Source organism: Rousettus aegyptiacus, unplaced genomic scaffold (assembly GCF_014176215.1).
Source record: "Rousettus aegyptiacus isolate mRouAeg1 unplaced genomic scaffold, mRouAeg1.p scaffold_m13_p_1, whole genome shotgun sequence".
Classification (NCBI taxonomy): Eukaryota; Metazoa; Chordata; class Mammalia; order Chiroptera; family Pteropodidae; genus Rousettus; species Rousettus aegyptiacus.
The window spans coordinates 100,130,206-100,138,483 of NW_023416284.1; positions in this window are offsets into that span (position 1 = coordinate 100,130,206).

The following is an 8,278-nucleotide window of genomic DNA, read 5'->3' on the forward strand; positions in this document are numbered from 1 at the left end:
CTGGCTGGAACCGAGATGAGGGGAATGAGGTGACAGGGCACAGTATTTAAGAAGGCAGTCACTCTCAGGGCCAGCCCTTGAATTTTGTGCCCTTGCTGCCTCACTTGCCTAGCCCTAGTTGTCACACTGCATGGGGGTGGGGGCTTTGCAGCGTGGGCCAAGAAGGCCCTCCTATTCCAAAGTTGGACAGAAATTCCCAGGGTCAGGCTACTGCTCTCTTGTCCCTAATTGAACAGGAGGGCAGGATTTGGTCTCAGATAATCTTTCCATCCTTCTTCCCTGCATCCTCCAAGCTGCTCCCCTCCTGGATCCAGCCCCTACTCTCCTGCCCCTACATGGCTGAGCCTGGCCGCACAACCTCCAGCATGGTACCTCTGGTCCCAGGGTCAGGGGGTGGGAACAGCTGGTTGTTCCCAAGGGCCTGTGCAGAGTCACCTGGTTATGCCCCAAGGGCTGGGAAGTCCAGCTCTGCTCTCCCTCGCCCTCTAGAGGCTTGGGGTGGCACTGGGCGAAGCACTCAGCATGGGTCCTGATTGAGGAGGGGGCCCTGGGCTTCCAAGAATGTCTGGGAGATAGCTACAGTCAGACAACAGCTTCATCTGAAGCTAGTTGGTGGAAAGTGCCCAGCAAGGTGGTGCTGTCAGCTCAGGCAGAAGGGGGTTCAAGGATCTTTACCTAGTCTGGGTGGGTGTGGAGGGTTCTCCCTCCTGTGGGCCAGAGAAGGAGCTCCCTGGCCTGCACCCTGCCAGCCCAACTAGACAGCCCCTCTCCACTTCTTATCTTCCCCTTGGGCAGCTTCAAGGAGGCTGGAGGCTGCCTCTGCCCGCCCTAGGGGTTGTGGGGACAACTGAGACCCTGTTTTCTGACAGCCAGGAATCCCCAGAGCAACTTTAGGCCAGGAGGGGAGGATGGGTAAGGATTGTGTCCCAAGGTGGCTTTGTGAGGACAGAGCCTGGAAAGAAGGTGGGAGAAATCTTCAAATCCTGGTTGGGTAGGACAGACAGAGAAAGGGGAGAATGATGATGTGGAGAGAGCCTGGGAGGATGGGCAGAGTGGACAGAGGTGTGGGATCATTTAATAAACCTTTCCGGACTGGAAGATTGGGTGCTGGGGACCTGGGCTTCCAGAGGAGATTGAGTGGGCCGATCCAACATCCTTGTAACACATAAACCATTTGCATAACAGCACATCAACTCACCTGGACCCCATCAAGGTACCCAGGGCTCACCTCAAACTGTCCATTATTTGGCTGAGGCATGCGGGGGCTTTGCCCCACTCTCTTGCTCATTCTTCTCACTTGGTCCTCATTGTAGCAAAAAGGAAGGTGGGTAGAGGGAAAGAGGGTCTTCCTTCTTAGGTGGATTTTCAGCCTTAGTTCCCTTAGGAGATCAGAGATTCCTGAGTTTGGGACAGAGAAGGAGGGACTATGGAATGAATTATGTAATTGTCCCACTCGCCCAACTGCCAGGCTAGGAGTAGAGCAAGGGTAGACCCTCTCCCAGAGCCTTACCAGCTGCCCCCAGGTGAGGGGTTGGGGAGACGCCTAGAAAAAAAGCAGGACTGGCTTGAGCATCCTGGCAGTCATGGGGAAAGGAAACCCCCTGTTCTCACAGTTTGCTCTGTGGACACCCCCAGCCTTATCCTTTTTGGTGCTTGGGCCTAGGTGAGGTGGGTGTCATCTTTTTTCTCAGTCAGTGGCTGTGGGCTCTCTTGCTCATGCCGATGCCACAGGGGAGGTGCAGCTACAGTCAGACAACAGCTTCATCTGAAGCCAGTTATGGAAAGTGTTGTACCTGGAGTGTGGGTGGAGGTGCCTAGAGCACAGAGCCTGGGGCTGAGGTGCCCTCTCATTCCCCTCCCCCCACCAGGAAAGGGTCTTTCTCTCCCTTTCCCACAAACACTTGCTTTGCCACTTGACAGCCTTCTCATTCCATTCCCCTGCTGCCCCGCTCTTGGCCCTACCACACCCTGACAAATTCCTTCCTCCACTTCAGCTCCCAGTTTGGAGGCACAGGCACCCCACTCACCTCCTTTCCCAAAGGGGGCCCCTGGGAGCTGACACCCGGTCTCACCCTCTCCTCTTCTCTCTCACTTCTTGAAATTTCATGCAGGCCAGGAATGGGCCTAGAAGTCTAGATACACATCCTGCTGCTGTCATCTCATAAATCTCGCAGAGATGATGAGTTTGATAGGCCTCTGCTTATCTAACTTAAATCCTTCTTGCTCCATCAGCTGTTCTGATTGGCGGCAATAGGCAAACTCAGGCTGTTGGTCAGACAATGGACTGAAGAGTATGCTTTTCCCTGCCTCCCCGCCCACCTATACTCCAGTAATCTTTATAGCAGCTCTAAAATGTTGTCCCAAGTGGTGCTTCCTAGTCCTCCCTCCATCTCTTTCAGTGAGGCAGGCCACAGGCCAGGATGTTCATAGCTAGCATCCTTAACGCTTGCTCCCCATCCCCTATAGCTATAGACGACTGGGAGTCCAAAAAGGGCTTAAGAAATCAGTCCACCCCTTCACTCTATGGAGAGGGCATTGAGGCCGGAGGCGGTCAGTGCCCTGCTCCAGGTCACACAGCAAGGCAGCAATAGTTCCTGCTTTTGAACTCATGTGTCCTGATCTCCAGCTATGGCCTCACATGTGGACATCTGAGGAGCCTGCTCAGGAAGCTGTCGTGCTTAATGGCAGGGCTTTAGAGACACTTCATATTAGGAGCTTTCAAGGTAACTCCTACAGTGGTCATGGCGGGGCCACCCAGCCTCTCCACAGCCCTGATCAGCTTGATACCTGGGAACACTCCTCTCTTCTCTGGGGACCTGTCATGGGTGATGGTGGCGGTGGTGGTGGCGGCGGTATGTGTGTGTACGGTTTATTAATCCCTGCAACCTTCAGCCTGGAGATCTGAGGAGCAATGAAGAGGAGACTGGTGGATGAGTGGTGGGGAGAAGGTCACACCGTGGGGGAGAAGCAGCTCCCATATGGAGATGGTCAGAGGCGAGTGAAGACTCACTGTGCCTACCTCTGGCCTCTTTAAGGCTTCAGCCCACAACAGGGGTTTGGGGGAGGCGGTTCGGTGCCCCTCACTGTACTTGTTGCTCTCTCCGAAGTTGTCACCCTGCTTCCCCTAACACCCAGATGAGCAGGAGCGTGCCCCATCTTCTCAGAAATCTTCCTTCTGAAGATTGTGCCTTAGTCTCTGGAAGACCAGTAGGAACTGGGGAGACATGAAGACCATCTTTTCCCCTAGCTTGTCCCCCACTGCCCAGACTGATCCCTAACAGTGAATGGGACATGGAGAATTCTGAGAAGCCTAGGCTTCTTACAGGCATAGAGGAGAGCATTCAGGTGATAAGACCAGCCAGGAGGTCCCCTGGGACAATGAGGGCTGGCTGAAAGGAGGAGGAGAGAGGAGGAGGAGGAGAGGAAGGATGGAGATATCCAAGGAAAGAGAGAGAAAAAAAGGAAAGCAAAACGCTCTGATTACTCATAGCTGTCTATGGTCTGGGCAAGATCTGTGATCTTGGGGTTGGAATTCCAGCCTAGGGCTGGTGATCCCAGCCATTTTTTCAACAGTGGCTGCAACCCATGAATGGTGAGGTCTCTAATAACGTTGGGTGTGTGCTACATTTATATATGGAGAGACCGGGGATTCCTGGCCTGCTCTTCCAGGAGCAGAGGAGATATGGAGGCATGTAGACTAGGGCCTCAGACAGGCCTCATTCTCAGCTGGGAATTGCACATTCCCACCTAGGGCTGAGAGTGCCCTCTCTGTAAGAATATATAGACCCCGGGAAGATAGGATACTTTGTATCAGTGGTCTCAGAGTGTTTGATGGAGCTGTTATTGGGCCTTAAAACTTAAGGAATATCACCTCCTGCTTTTACCTAGGAGGAACCTGAGGTTCAGAAGGGAGTACTGACTTGGCCAAGGTCACACAGCCTGCAAGTGACTCAACTTTTTTTGCCCAGTACTGTTTCTAGGTCTCCATACATCGGTGGCAGGCAGACAGGAAAGCTCTGGGCACCTGCTGGGGATAGGGAGAGAGCGAAGCTGGAGAAAACATCTTTCTGCTTTGTGTCCTGCCCCAGCTGAGTGGCCCTGTGCTTGTCACAGGCTCCTGTCCTCTGTCCTCCTCCTCTCACCCCTGGGCAAACAGAAGCAGTGCTCAACGTGCATGCTGGACTTACCTTTAGTGTCTACTTGTTTGTTTAAATTCCCTGGTAGAGACATGCTGTCCCAGAGGGCGGGGAAACCAGTGTGGAGCTCACCCCCTGAGGGAGTGTCTTTGTCCCTGTGAGCTTTGGCTGGGAATGCCTCCAAAGAAGCCCTAATCCCCTTCCCTGCCTAGCCTCTAAGTCTCTATCACCTAGAAGAGCAGTAAGAGAGCTAAGTGAGCCATCAGAACCCTGCAGACCACACTCGCTCTGCCTGTTCTCTACCTGTCTCCACTCAGCTGGCTAAAGTCCTGCTCTTCCACCGAGAAGCAAGGGCCACCACCGATAGGATGTCTTCTCCTACTCCCATCAGTTATGTGCCCCATTGGGCGAGTCTCTATTTTCAGTTTATTCTTTGTTTCACCTCCACACAGGAAGCGCCTTCCACACTGTTGCAGTCCCAGGGCCCATCCCAAAACAGGGCTCATGGGCTGAGTTTAATACTTGCTCATGGAGTAAATGTCCCGCGCTCATGGAGTATATGTACCTACCTCCTGCAGAAAGCCCTTCCTGACGGCCATCCAGCCAGGCCAGGCTGACTGCTCTGCCCCATGCCTTCAAAACATTCCGTGCCTCTCTTGGAGCCTCTTTCCATCCTACCTTCTATGGTAAGTGCGTGCACAGCTGTCCGCAGGAACTCTCCTGTGCAGGCATTTTCATTCCTGTTTTTACAGACGAGGGAGACAGTGGGTCAGAGAGGTTGAGTAACTTGCCTATGGTCACATAGTTAAAAAGTGGCAGAGCCAGGAGTGTTACTTGGGTCCATTTGGATCCACAGCCCCTGCACTTTCCACTGCCTTACTTAGGTGTCCCTGTATCTTTTATAATGTCAGCATAGTGCCTGGTGCCTGGTAGGTCTTGGAAAAGATCCCAAGCAAAGGCCCAGGTAGGGAGGGAGAATGTAGCTTTAGGACCATCGCTGCCACCTTGTGACATCACCTTCTTGCCAGCAGAGAGACTCTCTCCAAGTCTGTCCGGGGTGTGGGCAGGGGCAGCAGTAGGCAGGATGGGAGTCTGACTCTGAGGGATAGGAAAGACGGGGGGTATCGAGAAGTGAACATGCCCGGCGCTGTCAGGGAGAGCAGTCCAGGGAGCCAGCCTGTGTCAGGGAATTAAACTGAGGCCCCTGAAGGTGAAGCAAAGACTTGGCCGATGGGGCGAGGGGGGCAGGGTGGCATGGGTAGGAGCGCTTCCCCAGACAGTGACTCTGCTCGGCCTCTCCGCGCCTTCTCCCGCATGCTCATCTCACTTCTCTCCTTTTTCCTGACTGGCTGCTCGAGGGAGTTAACCTCTTTGACTTCCTCTGCACGCATCTTGTTACCAGTCAGCATCCTTACCTAGCATTACCTGAGTCAAACCTTCAGGTCTAGATGCAGTTAAGATGTTGGCACTAGAAAAGAGGCCTTTATTCCTGGCTTTCACTTTGTCTCTCCATTGTTTTGTTGCAAAGACCTAGTAAGAGAGAGAGAGTGAGAGAGTGAGAGAGCGAGAAAGCAAGAGAGAGACTGACCCATTGCTACACAGAGAACTAGGGAGAACCAACCCACTTCAGTTCAACAGGTTCATATTCCTGCCCTTGCTGTAGATCAGATTGGTGTCCTGATTGGTGCTTGGGGGTTGGGGCATCAAGTGAAGGAGAAGACCTTCATTTTATCACAGAGAAACCACTTGGAGAAATGTTTAGACAACAGCAAGACTTAGTGACTCTCTCCTCACTGCAGAGGGGCTCTGTCCTTTATCCATGGGCTTGGAGGTTAACTGCCCACACCCACACAAGTGATAGCGTCCTTGAACATCAGAGGTAACAAGACCCTTAGGACAAAGTACAACTATTATGCTTTGGGCCCAGCCACTACTTCCTTTGTTTGGGGCCACAGCTGGCTCCTAACCACCTTTTACACTCTTCTCCAACCTACTCCTACCACTCTCTCCTCTTCCCCCTCACCTGGAACACCTTCCCCTTCCTCCTAGGCTCCTTCTGAACTGTGCAGAGCCATAAGCTGAGGCCTCCCCAGCCCAAGTGTGTCTGAGGTTGTCTCTTAAGGGGACCCAGCCTGACCTCTGTTTAGGTTGCTCTCTGCTCCATGTCCAACCCCTCATCATGTTGTTGGGTGACCTTGGGTCCCTTTGTGCCCTTGGGGTTCTCTGGAGGGACAGTCTGCCCTGACATTCCCTGCCCTGAATCCACCTGTGGAAGGAGGACAAGTGGAATTAAGTTTGTGGATTAAGCCAGTGGGAAGAGAAGGTGCTACAGAGATACGATGTGGTCTTATGATTGTTGATTTGTTCCTTGTTCTGTGTTTCTAGTTCTCATTTTTGAAGACTCAGGTGCATTGGGCTCTCAATTTGATGATAATGTGGGCTTTGGCGGGGTCCATGATAGTGTATTATTGTGAAAGCTGGTGATAGCATATTGGAGGATAAGATCCAGAGTCACCACCCCCTGTTCCCAAAGTCACCCATAGATTGTGTTTCTAAAATGAATGGTGGAAATGGGACACCCCCCCCCCCCACCTGGGTCAAGAGTACTCAAAACCCCTCAGGCTAGGCTGCAGTTCTACTCCCCTTATTCCCCTGGTTCCCTGGGCAGAGTTCATAGAGGGGACCTCAAATAGGTCATTGTAACACACATTGCTGAATGCCACTAAGGGGGATGGTCGGCTCAGGTGAGGGAGAGCCCTGGGGTTATTAAGTGACAATCGACGGCTACCCTTCCTTGGAACCCCTCTATCCTCCTCTCAACTTCAGGGTCCTTTACTAAGACCTCCTTAGTAAAGGCCTCTCCAGGGCTGAGGAAGGCTGAGGTGAGAAGGCATATGGAGGTAGTACCACTGGGAGCCTCTGTCCTGGGCTCTGCTGGCTCCAAGACAGGGATAGGGGAGGGAGACTCTGCCAAAGTGCCCACATCTTGTGTTCCAGAGGTGTGAGAGACAGACCAAGTTGGGTAAGGAGGACGTTTAGTGGCTTCTTTCTATACCCCATGCAGCAGTTTGGAGCATGGAACCTAGGTGAGGCGATCTGCCTGGGAGGGGGCCCTGAGCCAGCAAATAAACATTTACTAAAAAGTAAATTGTAAAAAGACCTTGTCCCTGCTCCTGGGTAGCCTGCCAGGTGGTGGAGACAGGACTGGAGGCATAAATAATAGAATAGGAGAGGGTTGTGGGAAGCCAGCCTCTCTGCTCATAGGGGCCTTGAGACACCACTCCTGTGTAACCGGGGTACTAAAAGGGTAACCTAGCACTCCCACCAAACACAGCACTATATGCTGGGATGGAGGGGCTGGTTAAATAATCTCCTTGGATCACTTTGATCAACTTGGGAAAAGTTGCTGCATCCTCATTCTAAGTTTAGCCTCCACTCCCAGCCTAGGCCAGGCCCTGGACAGATCTAGATGAATAGTAAGACTGGTTGGTCCCTCTCTTCCCACAGGTATTAGAGCCCCCCTTTGTTCCTTGGGGGAGCCTGAGAGCTGCTGGGTCAAAGCCCAACCAGGAATTTTTCCAGGCTGGGTCCTATATGCAGGGATGGGGTAGAGGGCCTTGGGGAACACTTAGAGAAGACATGGGGAGTTGAGAGAGAGAGGAGAGAGGTGACCAGCTGGGAGAAGTGGGCAAGAGATACCAGGGCACTGGGCAGGGCTGAGGACAGCCCCCTAATTCTGTTCAGAAGAGGAGCTGTGAGCCTGGGTTGAGGCTGATGGATGCCTTGGCCTCCAGCCTGGTGGGAGCTCCGGGCAGCTGGCCTACAGACGTTCCTTAGTGCTGGTGAGTAGGTTTGAATCATCACTCAGGCCCTGGCCTCCATCCGCCCCCACCAGCCCCCTGGCTTCAGTTCCCTGGCAACATCTGGGCTGGGGGAGCAGGAACAAGGGCCTCTGTCTGCCCAGCTGCCTCTCCCTTTGGGCTCTGCCAGACTCCACAGTGCATACGTGGGCTCCAACAGGTCTTCTTCCCTCTTGGCCACTGACTAACCCCAGAACCACACGGCTTCCCGTTCTTAGCCCCACAAATTTGGTGCCAAGTGCTTCTCCACAAGGACGCCTCCTTGGACACTTCCCAAAGGAC